Source organism: Ambystoma mexicanum, chromosome 11 (genome assembly GCF_040938575.1).
Source record: "Ambystoma mexicanum isolate Mex_15411 chromosome 11, UKY_AmexF1_1, whole genome shotgun sequence".
Taxonomy (NCBI): Eukaryota; Metazoa; Chordata; class Amphibia; order Caudata; family Ambystomatidae; genus Ambystoma; species Ambystoma mexicanum.
The window spans coordinates 824,940,634-824,958,615 of NC_090934.1; the positions used below are offsets into that span (position 1 = coordinate 824,940,634).

General features: G+C 46.2%; 9 non-coding genes across 9 annotated transcripts; all 9 read right to left on the bottom strand.

Moving 5' to 3' along the window:
* Positions 1–437: 437 nt before the first annotated feature.
* TRNAN-GUU (transfer RNA asparagine (anticodon GUU)) lies at positions 438–511 on the bottom strand. Its single transcript has one exon. It is a non-coding gene; the product is annotated as a tRNA-Asn (tRNA).
* A 1,791-nt stretch (positions 512–2,302) lies between these two features.
* TRNAW-CCA (transfer RNA tryptophan (anticodon CCA)) lies at positions 2,303–2,374 on the bottom strand. The gene has a single exon. It is a non-coding gene; the product is annotated as a tRNA-Trp (tRNA).
* A 304-nt stretch (positions 2,375–2,678) lies between these two features.
* TRNAN-GUU (transfer RNA asparagine (anticodon GUU)) lies at positions 2,679–2,752 on the bottom strand. The gene has a single exon. It is a non-coding gene; the product is annotated as a tRNA-Asn (tRNA).
* A 1,790-nt stretch (positions 2,753–4,542) lies between these two features.
* Positions 4,543–4,614, bottom strand: TRNAW-CCA (transfer RNA tryptophan (anticodon CCA)). Its single transcript has one exon. It is a non-coding gene; the product is annotated as a tRNA-Trp (tRNA).
* A 4,419-nt stretch (positions 4,615–9,033) lies between these two features.
* On the bottom strand, positions 9,034–9,105 carry TRNAW-CCA (transfer RNA tryptophan (anticodon CCA)). Its single transcript has one exon. It is a non-coding gene; the product is annotated as a tRNA-Trp (tRNA).
* Positions 9,106–11,680: 2,575 nt separating this feature from the next.
* TRNAN-GUU (transfer RNA asparagine (anticodon GUU)) lies at positions 11,681–11,754 on the bottom strand. Its single transcript has one exon. It is a non-coding gene; the product is annotated as a tRNA-Asn (tRNA).
* A 2,175-nt stretch (positions 11,755–13,929) lies between these two features.
* TRNAN-GUU (transfer RNA asparagine (anticodon GUU)) lies at positions 13,930–14,003 on the bottom strand. The gene has a single exon. It is a non-coding gene; the product is annotated as a tRNA-Asn (tRNA).
* Positions 14,004–15,793: 1,790 nt separating this feature from the next.
* Positions 15,794–15,865, bottom strand: TRNAW-CCA (transfer RNA tryptophan (anticodon CCA)). Its single transcript has one exon. It is a non-coding gene; the product is annotated as a tRNA-Trp (tRNA).
* Positions 15,866–16,178: 313 nt separating this feature from the next.
* TRNAN-GUU (transfer RNA asparagine (anticodon GUU)) lies at positions 16,179–16,252 on the bottom strand. Its single transcript has one exon. It is a non-coding gene; the product is annotated as a tRNA-Asn (tRNA).
* Positions 16,253–17,982: the final 1,730 nt, after the last annotated feature.

Sequence of the window (17,982 nt, forward strand, 5' to 3'; positions counted from 1 at the left end):
ATAACGAGATACTGAAGAGCAATTTTATATTTCAGAGTGGGAAAAGCAAATATTACCCCGACGTGATTTGAACACGCAACCTTCTGACCTGGAGTCAGACGCGCTACCATTGCGCCACGAGGTCCTTGTGGCAATCCACCTGGTGTGTCTGATGACAGAATAAAGGTAGGAGACGTACATGCACCTGCAGAGCCTCATTGCTTCTTTAAGTAGACTGGCTAGGATAGCTTCCTTCTGTGCATCAGTACACGCTGCAGCCAAACCCTTCCCACGAAGTCTTGATGTTAATCAATTGAATGGCAAGTTTTGAAAAACTAAAGCAAGCGAGAAGAATTGCTTGCAGTTTATTGGATTTTTTGGACGTCAGCAGACGAGACCTGCGAGAGGTAAACAGAAGTCCATAGTTGGTCAGGCTGAATTTTTGAGCCAAAATGCACCGTCCCTGGGTGGGCTTGAACCACCAACCTTTCGGTTAACAGCCGAACGCGCTAACCGATTGCGCCACAGAGACTCATGCAGTTCTTACACAGGGGCCTGATTGGTGTGCTGTTTGCTTATGCTTCCCAGGCAACCTGAAAATATTTCTAAAATAGCTCTATTTCCCACAGCAAATCAGGGTATCAAGCACTTCCCTACCTCCCCTAATCCACAAACACAGGGGATTTAGTAGAGGACAGAGCTCATCAACAGTGCACCAAATGTCCTCTGTATAGGCATAACTTGCTATGAGGAGAAAGCCACAGTTGCGCACTTGTGTTAAAAGGGGACAGTAGGCTGAACCCAGAGAACACGGGAGAAATGACTCAGGTTTACTGAGTGGAACACTCTGTGTAATTGTGCCAAAAACAGCAGCATCTTTTCGGTTAACAGCCGAACGCGCTAACCAATTGCGCCACAGAGACTCACTGGCATGTGTGTTCTGCCTTTGGCCTGATTGCATTGCTATTTTTTTCTGATTGGCAGAAAACCTGAACTTTTTTCTGAAAAAGGCATGCCTCTCTTAGCACTGCAGTGCATTAGACTGCTCCCTTGCTTCCCTGAGTCCCCAAATACACAACCACCTTGGGCACAATAGAAGACACATTCCAGCAGATTTAGCAAGAGTGCACCAAGGATTCTATATGTAGGTACCTTGCTGAGAAGCAAGACCTGCAGTTGCATTCTTCTGTTAAAAGAGGGCAGCAGAGTGCACCAAGAGAACTTGGGGGAAGTAGCTTATGTTAACTACTTGCCATGCTCTTTATAGACCCCTCTGTTTGACTGGGTGAATTCTAATTTCTGGGGTAGAGTAAGCAATTTTTGGATCTAGATGCTGTGCGCAACAGGAATGCTATATACTGCACTGTACTGCTACTGAAAAGTTACCAATTTTACAGGATGTTCAGGTAAGCTTTGTTTCAGAAAACAACTTGCTAGAGGCACTAAGACAGATTACTGGGACAAAGGAAGAGTGTTTGGGGATTAGCACATCTCCTATGAAAGGTACAGTCACGCCCGAGACAACTCTGAGTGTCACCTCAAATTCTAAGAAATGCAAACTAGGGACCTACGCTTTTTATTGCTAGGGGATCTTTGTGTTTCAGACAAATGTGCACGCCTCCCAGAGCCCCTTGCAATGCACTTAGGGAAAGGGGGGAAGGTGCTGTGAAGCCCTCTCGCTGACAATGTCTCTCTTGTCTATAATGTATCTATGAGAGAGAGAGAAATAGGCAATGCGAGAGTGAAAAAGTCAAATGGAAATGTGTCTACTGAGACCAGTATAAGGGGAAATCCTCACAATCCAGGACCGACAGTTGATTGGGAGGGCGCTTACAGGTTTCCGACACCAGACCGGTACCTGAACTCACAAACCCAAACTGCAAAGTGATGGGCATTGCCACTAGACTGCCGACCGCCTTTCGGGCCTCAGCATATATCCTTTAGTCACACCTAGAGTTCCCAGGACAGTGCAGCATTCAGCGATTAAACACGAAAATATTGACAGCGCTAGGAGGCCATGCAAATGGCAGAGGTATGCTTTACAAAGCCCACGTAGCGTGCACAAAACAGCACATCAGTCAGGCCCACTTGAAGAGATGGTAAAGAGGAAATACTTCTGCTGCATCCAGTAAAACATAGAGATTGGCCTGCTTTAAAGGTTGACCATGTACTTCATGGGTGTCTGTCAATATGATACTTCCCTGCTGCAAAGTTTACATTCGAAACGCCAGAACAACTAGGCCCAGAGCACAAAGATGCAGTCAGGTTGAAATAACGAGATACTGAAGAGCAATTTTGTATTTCAGAGTGGGAAAAGCAAATATGACCCCGACGTGATTTGAACACGCAACCTTCTGATCTGGAGTCAGACGCGCTACCATTGCGCCACGAGGTCCTTGTGGCAGTCCACCTGGTGTGTCTGATGACAGAATAAAGGTAGGAGACGTACATGCACCTGCAGAGCCTCATTGCTTCTTTAAGTAGACTGGCTAGGATAGCTTCCTTCTGTGCATCAGTACACGCTGCAGCCAAACCCTTCCCATGAAGTCTTGATGTTTATGAATTGAATGGCAAGTTTTGAAAAACTAAAGCAAGCGAGAAGAATTGCTTGCAGTTTATTGGACGTTAGCAGACGAGACCTGCGAGAGGTAAACAGAAGTTCATAGTTGGTCATGCTGAATTTTTGAGCCAAAACGCATCATCCCTGGGTGGGCTTGAACCACCAACCTTTCGGTTAACAGCCAAACGCGCTAACCGATTGCGCCACAGAGACTCATGCAGTGCTTACACTGGGGCCTGATTGGTGTGCTGTTTGCTTATGCTTCCCAGGCAACCTGAAAATATTTCTAAAATAGCTCTATTTCCCACAGCAAATCAGGGTATCAAGCACTTCCCTACCTCCACTAATCCACTAACACAGGGGATTTAGTAGAGGACAGAGCCCATCAACAGTGCACCAAATGTCCTCTGTGTAGGCATAACTTGCTATGAGGAGAAAGCCACAGTTGCACACTTGTGTTAAAAGGGGACAGTAGGCTGAACCCAGAGAACACGGGAGAAATGACTCAGGTTTACTGAGTGGAACACTCTGTGTCATTGTGCCAAAAACAGCAGCGTTTTTTCGGTTAACAGCCGAACGCGCTAACCAATTGCGCCACAGAGACTCACTGGCATGTGTGCTCTGCCTTTGGCCTGATTGCATTGCTATTTTTTTCTGATTGGCAGAAAACCTGAACTTTTTTCTGAAAAAGGCATGCCTCTCTTAGCACTGCAGTGCATTAGACTGCTCCCTTGCTTCCCTGAGTCCCCAAATACACAACCACCTTGGGCACAATAGAAGACACATTCCAGCAGATTTAGCAAGAGTGCACCAAGGTTTCTATATGTAGGTACCTTGCTGAGAAGCAAGACCTGCAGTTGCATTCTTCTGTTAAAAGAGGGCAGCAGAGTGCACCAAGAGAACTTGGGGGAAGTAGCTTATGTTAACTACTTGCCATGCTCTTTATAGATCCCTCTGTTTGACTGGGTGAATTCTAATTCCTGGGGTAGAGTAAGCAATTTTTGGATCTAGATGCTGTGCGCAACAGGAATGCTATATACTGCACTCTACTGCTACTGAAAAGTTACCAATTTTACAGGATGTTCAGGTAAGCTTTGTTTCAGAAAACAACTTGCTAGAGGCACTAAGACAGATTACTGGGACAAAGGAAGAGTGTTTGGGGATTAGCACATCTCCTATGAAAGGTACAGTCACGCCCGAGACAACTCTGAGTGTCACCTCAAATTCTAAGAAATGCAAACTAGGGACCTACGCTTTTTATTGCTAGGGGATCTTTGTGTTTCAGACAAATGTGCACGCCTCCCAGAGCCCCTTGCAATGCACTTAGGGAAATGGGGGAAGGTGCTGTGAAGCCCTCTCGCTGACAATGTCTCTCTTGTCTATAATGTATCTATGAGAGAGAGAGAAATAGGCAATGCGAGAGTGAAAAAGTAAAATGGAAATGTGTCTACTGAGACCAGTATAAGGGGAAATCCTCACAATCCAGGACCGACAGTTGATTGGGAGGGCGCTTACAGGTTTCCGACACCAGACCGGTACCTGAACTCACAAACCCAAACTGCAAAGTGATGGGCATTGCCACTAGACTGCCGACCCCCTTTCGGGGCCCCAGCATGTATCCTTTAGTCACACCTAGAGTTCCCAGGACAGTGCAGCATTCAGCGATTACACGAAAATATTGACAGCGCTAGGAGGCCATGCAAATGGCAGAGGTATGCTTTACAAAGCCCACGTAGCGTGCACAAAACAGCACATCAGTCAGGCCCACTTGAAGAGATGGTAAAGAGGAAATACTTCTGCTGCATCCAGTAAAACATAGAGATTGGCCTGCTTTAAAGTTTGACCATGTCCTTCATGGGTGTCTGTCAATATGATACTTCCCTGCTGCAAAGCTTACATTCGAAACGCCAGAACAACTAGGCCCAGAGCACAAAGATGCAGTCAGGTTGAAATAACGAGATACTAAAGAGCAATTTTGTATTTCAGAGTGGGAAAAGCAAATATGACCCCGACGTGATTTGAACACGCAACCTTCTGATCTGGAGTCAGACGTGCTACCATTGCGCCACGAGGTCCTTGTGGCAGTCCACCTGGTGTGTCTGATGACAGAATAAAGGTAGGAGACGTACATGCACCTGCAGAGCCTCATTGCTTCTTTAAGTAGACTGGCTAGGATAGCTTCCTTCTGTGCATCAGTACACGCTGCAGCCAAACCCTTCCCATGAAGTCTTGATGTTTATGAATTGAATGGCAAGTTTTGAAAAACTAAAGCAAGCGAGAAGAATTGCTTGCAGTTTATTGGATTTTTTGGACGTCAGCAGACGAGACCTGCGAGAGGTAAACAGAAGTTCATAGTTGGTCATGCTGAATTTTTGAGCCAAAATGCATCGTCCCTGGGTGGGCTTGAACCACCAACCTTTACAGCCGAACGCGCTAACCGATTGCGCCACAGAGACTCAAGCAGTGCTTACACTGGGGCCTGATTGGTGTGCTGTTTGCTTATGCTCCCCAGGCAACCTGAAAATATTTCTAAAATAGCTCTATTTCCCACAGCAAATCAGGGTATCAAGCACTTCCCTACCTCCCCTAATCCACAAACACAGGGGATTTAGTAGAGGACAGAGCTCATCAACAGTGCACCAAATGTCCTCTGTATAGGCATAACTTGCTATGAGGAGAAAGCCACAGTTGCGCACTTGTGTTAAAAGGGGACAGTAGGCTGAACCCAGAGAACACGGGAGAAATGACTCAGGTTTACTGAGTGGAACACTCTGTGTCTTTGTGCCAAAAACAGCAGCGTCTTTTCGGTTAACAGCCGAACGCGCTAACCAATTGCGCCACAGAGACTCACTGGCATGTGTGTTCTGCCTTTGGCCTGATTGCATTGCTATTTTTTTCTGATTGGCAGAAAACCTGAACTTTTTTCTGAAAAAGGCATGCCTCTCTTAGCACTGCAGTGCATTAGACTGCTCCCTTGCTTCCCTGAGTCCCCAAATACACAACCACCTTGGGCACAATAGAAGACACATTCCAGCAGATTTAGCAAGAGTGCACCAAGGATTCTATATGTAGGTACCTTGCTGAGAAGCAAGACCTGCAGTTGCATTCTTCTGTTAAAAGAGGGCAGCAGAGTGCACCAAGAGAACTTGGGGGAAGTAGCTTATGTTAACTACTTGCCATGCTCTTTATAGATCCCTCTGTTTGACTGGGTGAATTCTAATTTCTGGGGTAGATTAAGCAATTTTTGGATCTAGATGCTGTGCGCAACAGGAATGCTATATACTGCACTGTACTGCTACTGAAAAGTTACCAATTTTACAGGATGTTCAGGTAAGCTTTGTTTCAGAAAACAACTTGCTAGAGGCACTAAAACAGATTACTGGGACAAAGGAAGAGGGTTTGGGGATTAGCACATCTCGTATGAAAGGTACAGTCACGCCCGAGACAACTCTGAGTGTCACCTCAAATTCTAAGAAATGCAAACTAGGGACCTACGCTTTTTATTGCCAGTGGATCTTTGTGTTTCAGACAAATGTGCACGCCTCCCAGAGCCCCTTGCAATGCACTTAGGGAAAGGGGGGAAGGTGCTGTGCAACCCTCTCGCTGACAATGTCTCTCTTGTCTATAATGTATCTATGAGAGAGAGAGAAATAGGCAATGCGAGAGTGAAAAAGTAAAATGGAAATGTGTCTATTGAGACCAGTATAAGGGGAAATCCTCACAATCCAGGACCGACAGTTGATTGGGAGGGCGCTTACAGGTTTCCGACACCAGACCAGTACCTGAACTCACAAACCTAAACTGCAAAGTGATGGGCATTGCCACTAGACTGCCGACCCCCTTTCGGGGCCCCAGCATATATCCTTTAGTCACACCTAGAGTTCCCAGGACAGTGCAGCATTCAGCGATTACACGAAAATATTGACAGCGCTAGGAGGCCATGCAAATGGCAGAGGTATGCTTTACAAAGCCCACGTAGCGTGCACAAAACAGCACATCAGTCAGGCCCACTTGAAGAGATGGTAAAGAGGAAATACTTCTGCTGCATCCAGTAAAACATAGAGATTGGCCTGCTTTAAAGGTTGACCATGTCCTTCATGGGTGTCTGTCAATATGATACTTCCCTGCTGCAAAGCTTACATTCGAAACGCCAGAACAACCAGGCCCAGAGCACAAAGATGCAGTCAGGTTGAAATAACGAGATACTGAAGAGCAATTTTATATTTCAGAGTGGGAAAAGCAAATATGACCCCGAAGTGATTTGAACACACAACCTTCTGATCTGGAGTCAGACGCCTACCATTGCGCCACGAGGTCCTTGTGGCAATCCACCTGTTGTGTCTGATGACAGAATAAAGGTAGGAGACGTACATGCACCTGCAGAGCCTCATTGCTTCTTTAGGTAGACTGGCTAGGATAGCTTCCTTCTGTGCATCAGTACACGCTGCAGCCAAACCCTTCCCATGAATTCTTGATGTTTATGAATTGAATGGCAAGTTTTGAAAAACTAAAGCAAGCGAGAATAATTGCTTACAGTTTATTGGATTTTTTGGACGTCAGCAGACGAGACCTGCGAGAGGTAAACAGAAGTTCATAGTTGGTCATGCTGAATTTTTGAGCCAAAATGCATCGTCCCTGGGTGGGCTTGAACCACTAACCTTTCGGTTAACAGCCGAACGCGCTAACTGATTGCGCCACAGAGACTCATGCAGTGCTTACACTGGGGCCTGATTGGTGTGCTGTTTGCTTATGCTCCCCAGGCAACCTGAAAATATTTCTAAAATAGCTCTATTTCCCACAGCAAATCAGGGTATGAAGTACTTCCCTACCTCCCGTAATCCACAAACACAGGGGATTTAGTAGAGGACAGAGCCCATCAACAGTGCACCAAATGTCCTCTGTGTAGGCATAACTTGCTATGAGGAGAAAGCCACAGTTGCGCACTTGTGTTAAAAGGGGACAGTAGGCTGAACCCAGAGAACACGGGAGAAATGACTCAGGTTTACTGAGTGGAACACTCTGTGTCTTTGTGCCAAAAACAGCAGCGTCTTTTCGGTTAACAGCCGAACGCGCTAACCAATTGTGCCACAGAGACTCACTGGCATGTGTGTTCTGCCTTTGGCCTGATTGCATTGCTATTTATTTCTGATTGGCAGAAAACCTGAACTTTTTTCTGAAAAAGGCATGCCTCTCTTAGCACTGCAGTGCATTAGACTGCTCCCTTGCTTCCCTGAGTCCCCAAATACACAACCACCTTGGGCACAATAAAAGACACATTCCAGCAGATTTAGCAAGAGTGCATCAAGGTTTCTATATGTAGGTACCTTGCTGAGAAGCAAGACCTGCAGTTGCATTCTTCTGTTAAAAGAGGGCAGCAGAGTGCACCAAGAGAACTTGGGGGAAGTAGCTTATGTTAACTACTTGCCATGATCTTTATAGATCCCTCTGTTTGACTGGGTGAATTCTAATTTCTGGGGTAGAGTAAGCAATTTTTGGATCTAGATGCTGTGCGCAACAGGAATGCTATATACTGCACTGTACTGCTACTGAAAAGTTACCAATTTTACAGGATGTTCAGGTAAGCTTTGTTTCAGAAAACAACTTGCTACAGGCCCTAGGACAGATTACTGGGACAAAGGAAGAGGGTTTGGGGATTAGCACATCTCCTATGAAAGGTACAGTCACGCCCGAGACAACTCTGAGTGTCACCTCAAATTCTAAGAAATGCAAACTAGGGACCTACGCTTTTTATTGCCAGTGGATCTTTGTGTTTCAGACAAATGTGCACGCCTCCCAGAGCCCCATGCAATGCACTTAGGGAAATGGGGGAAGGTGCTGTGCAACCCTCTCGCTGACAATGTCTCTCTTGTCTATAATGTATCTATGAGAGAGAGAGAAATAGGCAATGCGAGAGTGAAAAAGTAAAATGGAAATGTGTCTACTGAGACCAGTATAAGGGGAAATCCTCACAATCCAGGACCGACAGTTGATTGGGAGGGCGCTTACAGGTTTCCGACACCAGACCGGTACCTGAACTCACAAACCCAAACTGCAAAGTGATGGGCATTGCCACTAGACTGCCGACCCCCTTTCGGGGCCCCAGCATAGATCCTTTAGTCACACCTAGATTTCCCAGGACAGTGCAGCATTCAGCGATTACACGAAAATATTGACAGCACTAGGAGGCCATGCAAATGGCAGAGGTATGCTTTACAAAGCCCACGTAGCGTGCACAAAACAGCACATCAGTCAGGCCCACTTGAAGAGATGGTAAAGAGGAAATACTTCTGCTGCATCCAGTAAAACATAGAGATTGGCCTGCTTTAAAGGTTGACCATGTCCTTCATGGGTGTCTGTCAATATGATACTTCCCTGCTGCAAAGCTTACATTCGAAACGCCAGAACAACTAGGCCCAGAGCACAAAGATGCAGTCAGGTTGAAATAACGAGATACTGAAGAGCAATTTTATATTTCAGAGTGGGAAAAGCTAATATTACCCCGACGTGATTTGAACACGCAACCTTCTGATCTGGAGTCAGACGCGCTACCATTGCGCCACGAGGTCCTTGTGGCAATCCACCTGGTGTGTCTGATGACATAATAAAGGTAGGAGACGTACATGCACCTGCAGAGCCTCATTGCTTCTTTAAGTAGACTGGCTAGGATAGCTTCCTTCTGTGCATCAGCACACGCTGCAGCCAAACCCTTCCCATGAAGTCTTGATGTTTATGAATTGAATGGCAAGTTTTGAAAAACTAAAGCAAGCGAGAAGAATTGCTTGCAGTTTATTGGATTTTTTGGACGTCAGCAGACGAGACCTGCGAGAGGTAAACAGAAGTCCATAGTTGGTCACGCTGAATTTTTGAGCCAAAATGCACCGTCCCTGGGTGGGTTTGAACCACCAACCTTGAACCACCAACCTTTCGGTTAACAGCCGAACGCGCTAACCGATTGCGCCACAAAGACTCATGCAGTTCTTACACAGGGGCCTGATTGGTGTGCTGTTTGCTTATGCTTCCCAGGCAACCTGAAAATATTTCTAAAATAGCTCTATTTCCCACAGCAAATCAGGGTATCAAGCACTTCCCTACCTCCCCTAATCCACAAACACAGGGGATTTAGTAGAGGACAGAGCCTATCAACAGTGCACCAAATGCCCTCTGTGTAGGCATAACTTGCTATGAGGAGAAAGCCACAGTTGCGCACTTGTGTTAAAAGGGGACAGTAGGCTGAACCCAGAGAACACGGGAGAAATGACTCAGGTTTACTGAGTGGAACACTCTGTGTCTTTGTGCCAAAAACAGCAGCGTCTTTTCGGTTAACAGCCGAACGCGCTAACCAATTGCGCCACAGAGACTCACTGGCATGTGTGTTCTGCCTTTGGCCTGATTGCATTGCTATTTTTTTCTGATTGGCAGAAAACCTGAACTTTTTTCTGAAAAAGGCATGCCTCTCTTAGCACTGCAGTGCATTAGACTGCTCCCTTGCTTCCCTGAGTCCCCAAATACACAACCACCTTGGGCACAATAGAAGACACATTCCAGCAGATTTAGCAAGAGTGCACCAAGGATTCTATATGTAGGTACCTTGCTGAGAAGCAAGACCTGCAGTTGCATTCTTCTGTTAAAAGAGGGCAGCAGAGTGCACCAAGAGAACTTGGGGGAAGTAGCTTATGTTAACTACTTGCCATGCTCTTTATAGATCCCTCTGTTTGACTGGGTGAATTCTAATTTCTGGGGTAGAGTAAGCAATTTTTGGATCTAGATGCTGTGCGCAACAGGAATGCTATATACTGCACTGTACTGCTACTGAAAAGTTACCAATTTTACAGGATGTTCAGGTAAGCTTTGTTTCAGAAAACAACTTGCTAGAGGCACTAAGACAGATTACTGGGACAAAGGAAGAGGGTTTGGGGATTAGCACATCTCCTATGAAAGGTACAGTCACGCCCGAGACAACTCTGAGTGTCACCTCAAATTCTAAGAAATGCAAACTAGGGTCCTACGCCTTTTATTGCCAGTGGATCTTTGTGTTTCAGACAAATGTGCACGCCTCCCAGAGCCCCTTGCAATGCACTTAGGGAAAGGGGGGAAGGTGCTGTGAAGCCCTCTCGCTGACAATGTCTCTCTTGTCTATAATGTAACTATGAGAGAGAGAGAAATAGGCAATGCGAGAGTGAAAAAGTAAAATGGAAATGTGTCTACTGAGACCAGTATAAGGGGAAATCCTCACAATCCAGGACCGACAGTTGATTGGGAGGGCGCTTACAGGTTTCCGACACCAGACCGGTACCTGAACTCACAAACCCAAACTGCAAAGTGATACCCATTGCCACTAGACTGCCGACCCCCTTTCGGGGCCCCAAAATATATCCTTTAGTCACACCTAGAGTTCCCAGGACAGTGCAGCATTCAGCGATTACACGAAAATATTGACAGCGCTAGGAGGCCATGCAAATGGCAGAGGTATGCTTTACAAAGCCCACGAAGCGTGCACAAAACAGCACATCAGTCAGGCCCACTTGAAGAGATGGTAAAGAGGAAATACTTCTGCTGCATCCAGTAAAACATAGAGATTGGCCTGCTTTAAAGGTTGACCATGTCCTTCATGGGGGTCTGTCAATATGATACTTCCCTGCTGCAAAGTTTACATTCGATACGCCAGAACAACTGGGCCCAGAGCGCAAAGATGCAGTCAGGTTGAAATAACGAGATACTGAAGAGCAATTTTATATTTCAGAGTGGGAAAAGCAAATATGCCCCCGACGTGATTTGAACACGAAACCTTCTGATCTTGAGTCAGACGCGCTACCATTGCGCCACGAGGTCCTTGTGGCAATCCACCTGCTGTGTCTGATGACAGAATAAAGGTAGGAGACGTACATGGACCTGCAGAGCCTCATTGCTTCTTTAGGTAGACTGGCTAGGATAGCTTCCTTCTGTGCATCAGTACACGCTGCAGCCAAACCCTTCCCATGAAGTCTTGATGTTTATGAATTGAATGGCAAGTTTTGAAAAACTAAAGCAAGCGAGAAGAATTGCTTGCAGTTTATTGGATTTTTGGACGTCAGCAGACGAGACCTGCGAGAGGTAAACAGAAGTCCATAGTTGGTCACGCTGAATTTTTGAGCCAAAATGCACCGTCCCTGGGTGGGCTTGAACCACCAACCTTTCGGTTAACAGCCGAACGCGCTAACCGATTGCGCCACAGAGACTCATGCAGTTCTTACACAGGGGCCTGATTGGTGTGCTGTTTGCTTATGCTTCCCAGGCAACCTGAAAATATTTCTAAAATAGCTCTATTTCCCACAGCAAATCAGGGTATCAAGCACTTCCCTACCTCCCCTAATCCACAAACACAGGGGATTTAGTAGAGGACAGAGCCCATCAACAGTGCACCAAATGCCCTCTGTGTAGGCATAACTTGCTATGAGGAGAAAGCCACAGTTGCGCACTTGTGTTAAAAGGGGACAGTAGGCTGAACCCAGAGAACACGGGAGAAATGACTCAGGTTTACTGAGTGGAACACTCTGTGTCTTTGTGCCAAAAACAGCAGCGTCTTTTCGGTTAACAGCCGAACGCGCTAACCAATTGCGCCACAGAGACTCACTGGCATGTGTGTTCTGCCTTTGGCCTGATTGCATTGCTATTTTTTTCTGATTGGCAGAAAACCTGAACTTTTTTCTGAAAAAGGCATGCCTCTCTTAGCACTGCAGTGCATTAGACTGCTCCCTTGCTTCCCTGAGTCCCCAAATACACAACCACCTTGGGCACAATAGAAGACACATTCCAGCAGATTTAGCAAGAGTGCAACAAGGATTCTATATGTAGGTACCTTGCTGAGAAGCAAGACCTGCAGTTGCATTCTTCTGTTAAAAGAGGGCAGCAGAGTGCACCAAGAGAACTTGGGGGAAGTAGCTTATGTTAACTACTTGCCATGCTCTTTATAGATCCCTCTGTTTGACTGGGTGAATTCTAATTTCTGGGGTAGAGTAAGCAATTTTTGGATCTAGATGCTGTGCGCAACAGGAATGCTATATACTGCACTGTACTGCTACTGAAAAGCTACCAATTTTACAGGATGTTCAGGTAAGCTTTGTTTCAGAAAACAACTTGCTAGAGGCCCTAGGACAGATTACTGGGACAAAGGAAGAGGGTTTGGGGATTAGCACATCTCCTATGAAAGGTACAGTCACGCCCGAGACAACTCTGAGTGTCACCTCAAATTCTAAGAAATGCAAACTAGGGACCTACGCTTTTTATTGCCAGTGGATCTTTGTGTTTCAGACAAATGTGCACGCCTCCCAGAGCCCCTTGCAATGCACTTAGGGAAATGGGGGAAGGTGCTGTGCAACCCTCTCGCTGACAATGTCTCTCTTGTCTATAATGTATCTATGAGAGAGAGAGAAATAGGCAATGCGAGAGTGAAAAAGTAAAAATGGAAATGTGTCTACTGAGACCAGTATAAGGGGAAATCCTCACAATCCAGGACCAACAGTTGATTGGGAGGGCGCTTACAGGTTTCCGACACCAGACCGGTACCTGAACTCTCAAACCCAAACTGCAAAGTGATGGGCATTGCCACTAGACTGCCGACCCCCTTTCAGGGCCCCAGCATATATCCTTTAGTCACACCTAGAGTTCCCAGGACAGTGCAGCATTCAGCGATTACACGAAAATATTGACAGCGCTAGGAGGCCATGCAAATGGCAGAGGTATGCTTTACAAAGCCCACGTAGCGTGCACAAAACAGCACATCAGTCAGGCCCACTTGAAGAGATGGTAAAGAGGAAATACTTCTGCTGCATCCAGTAAAACATAGAGATTGGCCTGCTTTAAAGGTTGACCATGTCCTTCATGGGTGTCTGTCAATATCATACTTCCCTGCTGCAAAGTTTACATTCGAAACGCCAGACCAACTAGGCCCAGAGCACAAAGATGCAGTCAGGTTGAAATAACGAGATACTGAAGAGCAATTTTGTATTTCAGAGTGGGAATAGCAAATATGACCCCAACGTGATTTGAACACGAAACTTTCGGATCTGGAGTCAGACGCGCTACCATTGCGCCACGAGGTCCTTGCGGCAGTCCACCTGGTGTGTCTGATGACAGAATAAAGGTAGGAGACGTACATGCACCTGCAGAGCCTCATTGCTTCTTTAAGTAGACTGGCTAGGATAGCTTCCTTCTGTGCATCAGTACACGCTGCAGCCAAACCCTTCCCATGAAGTCTTGATGTTTATGAATTGAATGGCAAGTTTTGAAAAACTAAAGCAAGCGAGAAGAATTGCTTGCAGTTTATTGGATTTTTGGACGTCAGCAGACGAGACCTGCGAGAGGTAAACAGAAGTTCATAGTTGGTCATGCTGAATTTTTGAGCCAAAATGCATCGTCCCTGGGTGGGCTTGAACCACCAACCTTTCGGTTAACAGCCGAACGCGCTAACCGATTGCGCCACAGAGACTCATGCAGTTCTTACACAGGGGCCTGATTGGTGTGCTGTTTGCTTATGCTTCCCAGGCAACCTGAAAATATTTCTAAAATAGCTCTATTTCCCACAGCAAATCAGGGTATCAAGCACTTCCCTACCTCCCCTAATCCACAAACACAGGGGATTTAATAGAGGACAGAGCCCATCAACAGTGCACCAAATGCCCTCTGTGTAGGCATAACTTGCTATGAGGAGAAAGCCACAGTTGCGCACTTGTGTTAAAAGGGGACAGTAGGCTGAACCCAGAGAACACGGGAGAAATGACTCAGGTTTACTGAGTGGAACACTCTGTGTCTTTGTGCCAAAAACAGCAGCGTCTTTTCGGTTAACAGCCGAACGCGCTAACCAATTGCGCCACAGAGACTCACTGGCATGTGTGTTCTGCCTTTGGCCTGATTGCATTGCTATTTTTTTCTGATTGGCAGAAAACCTGAACTTTTTTCTGAAAAAGGCATGCCTCTCTTAGCACTGCAGTGCATTAGACTGCTCCCTTGCTTCCCTGAGTCCCCAAATACACAACCACCTTGGGCACAATAGAAGACACATTCCAGCAGATTTAGCAAGAGTGCAACAAGGATTCTATATGTAGGTACCTTGCTGAGAAGCAAGACCTGCAGTTGCATTCTTCTGTTAAAAGAGGGCAGCAGAGTGCACCAAGAGAACTTGGGGGAAGTAGCTTATGTTAACTACTTGCCATGCTCTTTATAGATCCCTCTGTTTGACTGGGTGAATTCTAATTTCTGGGGTAGAGTAAGCAATTTTTGGATCTAGATGCTGTGCGCAACAGGAATGCTATATACTGCACTGTACTGCTACTGAAAAGTTACCAATTTTACAGGATGTTCAGGTAAGCTTTGTTTCAGAAAACAACTTGCTAGAGGCACTAAGACAGATTACTGGGACAAAGGAAGAGGGTTTGGGGATTAGCACAATTCCTATGAAAGGTACAGTCACGCCCGAGACAACTCTGAGTGTCACCTCAAATTCTAAGAAATGCAAACTAGGGTCCTACGCTTTTTATTGCTAGGGGATCTTTGTGTTTCAGACAAATGTGCACGCCTCCCAGAGCCCCTTGCAATGCACTTAGGGAAAGGGGGGAAGGTGCTGTGAAGCCCTCTCGCTGACAATGTCTCTCTTGTCTATAATGTAACTATGAGAGAGAGAGAAATAGGCAATGCGAGAGTGAAAAAGTAAAATGGAAATGTGTCTACTGAGACCAGTATAAGGGGAAATCCTCACAATCCAGGACTGACAGTTGATTGGGAGGGCGCTTACAGGTTTCCGACACCAGACCGGTACCTGAACTCACAAACCCAAACTGCAAAGTGATGGGCATTGCCACTAGACTGCCGACCCCCTTTCGGGGCCCCAAAATATATCCTTTAGTCACACCTAGAGTTCCCAGGACAGTGCAGCATTCAGCGATTACACGAAAATATTGACAGCGCTAGGAGGCCATGCAAATGGCAGAGGTATGCTTTACAAAGCCCACGTAGCGTGCACAAAACAGCACATCAGTCAGGCCCACTTGAAGAGATGGTAAAGAGGAAATACTTCTGTTGCATCCAGTAAAACATAGAGATTGGCCTGCTTTAAAGGTTGACCATGTCCTTCATGGGTGTCTGTCAATATGATACTTCCCTGCTGCAAAGCTTACATTCGAAACGCCAGAACAACTAGGCCCAGAGCACAAAGATGCAGTCAGGTTGAAATAACGAGATACTGAAGAGCAATTTTGTATTTCAGAGTGGGAAAAGGAAGTATGACCCCGACGTGATTTGAACACGCAACCTTCTGATCTGGAGTCAGACGCGCTACCATTGGGCCACGAGGTCCTTGTGGCAGTCCACCTGGTGTGTCTGATGACAGAGTAAAGGTAGGAGACGTACATGGACCTGCAGAGCCTCATTGCTTCTTTAAGTAGACTGGCTAGGAAAGCTTCCTTCTGTGCATCAGTACACGCTGCAGCCAAACCCTTCCCATGAAGTCTTGATGTTTATGAATTGAATGGCAAGTTTTGAAAAACTAAAGCAAGCGAGAAGAATTGCTTGCAGTTTATTGGATTTTTTGGACGTCAGCAGACGAGACCTGCGAGAGGCAAACAGAAGTTCATAGTTGGTCATGCTGAATTTTTGAGCCAAAATGCATCGTCCCTGGGTGGGCTTGAACCACCAACCTTTCGGTTAACAGCCGAACGCGCTAACCGATTGCGCCACAGAGACTCATGCAGTGCTTACACTGGGGCCTGATTGGTGTGCTGTTTGCTTATGCTCCCCAGGCAACCTGAAAATATTTCTAAAATAGCTCTATTTCCCACAGCAAATCAGGGTATCAAGCACTTCCCTACCTCCCCTAATCCACAAACACAGGGGATTTAGTAGAGGACAGAGCCCATCAACAGTGCACCAAATGTCCTCTGTGTAGGCATAACTTGCTATGAGGAGAAAGCCACAGTTGCGCACTTGTGTTAAAAGGGGACAGTAGGCTGAACCCAGAGAACACGGGAGAAATGACTCAGGTTTACTGAGTGGAACACTCTGTGTCTTTGTGCCAAAAACAGCAGCGTCTTTTCGGTTAACAGCCGAACGCGCTAACCAATTGTGCCACAGAGACTCACTGGCATGTGTGTTCTGCCTTTGGCCTGATTGCATTGCTATTTTTTTCTGATTGGCAGAAAACCTGAACTTTTTTCTGAAAAAGGCATGCCTCTCTTAGCACTGCAGTGCATTAGACTGCTCCCTTGCTTCCCTGAGTCCCCAAATACACAACCACCTTGGGCACAATAAAAGACACATTCCAGCAGATTTAGCAAGAGTGCACCAAGGTTTCTATATGTAGGTACCTTGCTGAGAAGCAAGACCTGCAGTTGCATTCTTCTGTTAAAAGAGGGCCGCAGAGTGCACCAAGAGAACTTGGGGGAAGTAGCTTATGTTAACTACTTGCCATGATCTTTATAGATCCCTCTGTTTGACTGGGTGAATTCTAATTTCTGGGGTAGAGTAAGCAATTTTTGGATCTAGATGCTGTGCGCAACAGGAATGCTATATACTGCCCTGTACTGCTACTGAAAAGTTACCAATTTTACAGGATGTTCAGGTAAGCTTTGTTTCAGAAAACAACTTGCTAGAGGCCCTAGGACAGATTACTGGGACAAAGGAAGAGGGTTTGGGGATTAGCACATCTCCTATGAAAGGTACAGTCACGCCCGAGACAACTCTGAGTGCCTCCTCAAATTCTAAGAAATGCGAACTGGGGTCCTACGCTTTTTATTTCCAGTGGATCTTTGTGTTTCAGACAAATGTGCACGCCTCCCAGAGCCCCTTGCAATGCACTTAGGGAAATGGGGGAAGGTGCTGTGAAGCCCTCTCGCTGACAATGTCTCTCTTGTCTATAATGTATCTATGAGAGAGCGAGAAATAGGCAATGCGAGAGTGAAAAAGTAAAATGGAAATGTGTCTACTGAGACCAGTATAAGGGGAAATCCTCACAATCCAGGACCGACAGTTGATTGGGAGGGCGCTTACAGGTTTCCGACACCAGACCGGTACCTGAACTCACAAACCTAAACTGCAAAGTGATGGGCATTGCCACTAGACTGCCGACCCCCTTTCGGGGCCCCAGCATATATCCTTTAGTCACACCTAGAGTTCCCAGGACAGTGCAGCATTCAGCGATTACACGAAAATATTGACAGCGCTAGGAGGCCATGCAAATGGCAGAGGTATGCTTTACAAAGCCCACGTAGCGTGCACAAAACAGCACATCAGTCAGGCCCACTTGAAGAGATGGTAAAGAGGAAATACTTCTGCTGCATCCAGTAAAACATAGAGATTGGCCTGCTTTAAAGGTTGACCATGTCCTTCATGGGTGTCTGTCAATATGATACTTCCCTGCTGCAAAGCTTACATTCGAAACGCCAGAACAACTAGGCCCAGAGCACAAAGATGCAGTC